Source organism: Portunus trituberculatus, chromosome 40, assembly GCF_017591435.1.
Source record: "Portunus trituberculatus isolate SZX2019 chromosome 40, ASM1759143v1, whole genome shotgun sequence".
Taxonomy (NCBI): domain Eukaryota; kingdom Metazoa; phylum Arthropoda; class Malacostraca; order Decapoda; family Portunidae; genus Portunus; species Portunus trituberculatus.
The window spans coordinates 22,307,978-22,309,471 of record NC_059294.1 but is presented as its reverse complement, the minus strand read 5'-3'; positions in this window follow the sequence as shown (position 1 = coordinate 22,309,471).

Sequence of the window (1,494 nt, the reverse complement as noted above, 5' to 3'; positions counted from 1 at the left end):
TTACTCGTATATTGCCATGGTTATGTATCTTATTGCCTAAAATAATGTCATTCTACAAGACACTTCATAAAAAAAAAAGTTCTGGCAACCATCTCCACCTATCACACTCCCGGTTCTTTTTCGTGTTTTTTTTTCTTCCAGAACTCTTAATATAATACATTTCATTAGTCCACGTATTGATGTGCATTGGACTCAGCTGTGAAATGCACTGAACTATGACATCATCACTCAGAACACCAGTATGTATATCAAAGCACTCCCGATGTTCAGGATCTATAGCTTACCGGTAATGGTATAACTGAAAATAAGATGAAAATATAGAAATGGCAACGAGAGAGAGAGAGAGAGAGAGAGAGAGAGAGAGAGAGAGAGAGAGAGAGAGAGAGAGAGAGAAACACAGCAAGCTACTATAAGTCGTTAGGCTTATACACGTGGTCAGTCCCTATAAGAAACATTCCTATTTATTTCCACCTTTCTTTCTCAGCTGTGAATTTCCGTAACCTTCGTCTTCTTAAGAAAAAAAAAAAAAAAAGAAGAGAAAAACAGGAGCCGAAACGGAAACAGAGACATGAATGCATGGAAACAGAAATACAGGAAAAGAAGGAAAGAAAAAAAGAGGCCACACAAAAAAAAAACAGCAAAGAAAAAAAAACAGTAAGGAGTGAGTTGAGTTTACAAAGTGCATTGAGAAAGAAAAAAATAGTCGGAGTGACTGGAGGACTGGTAGTGGTGGTGGTGGTGGTCACGGTGGAGGGCAAAGGAGGAGGAGGAGGAGGAGAAGGAGGAGGAGGAGGTAATTACACTCCTTAGCGGCGGCTGTGTTCCAACTGGTGATCTCACACACCTCATAGTTCTGAAATTTATCGCTGCAATCAAAATCCAGATTGCATTAGCGGGCGGGTGACTCGAAGGGGGACGGAGGGATAGATGGAGGGAGGGAGGGAGAAAGGAAGGGGGAGAGGGACGCAGTGTGACGGAGTGAGAATGGGGGAGGGAGGGAGGAAGCGAGGGAGGGAGGGAGGTTTTCGTTATTGCGTTGTGAGTAAGATGTTTGAAGTTATAAAGATGTGATGTGATGATTCTCTCTCTCTCTCTCTCTCTCTCTCTCTCTAACGAAATAAGCACGCAGGCACACGCAGACTCATGTTCGTACACACACACACACACACACACACACACACACACACACACACACACACACACAGCAATTCGACAAGATAAAAAAAATTCCTAGTCATCTTTCTGATATAAATTAGATAAGTACTGTACATAAATATTTCTGATACACTATTTATTTCTCTACTTGTCAACAAACAGTGTTCTTAGCTTATTTTCTGCTTCTCATGTATCGCTCTTACTTCTACACTGTCCTGTTTATTTATTTATTTATTTACTTATTCTATTCATTTTATGTTTTTCTTTTCATGTCAATCAATCTCTCATTCTCCTTCAGTTTGTCCCTTGATCCTTTTTTTTTTTTTTTACCCATTTTCT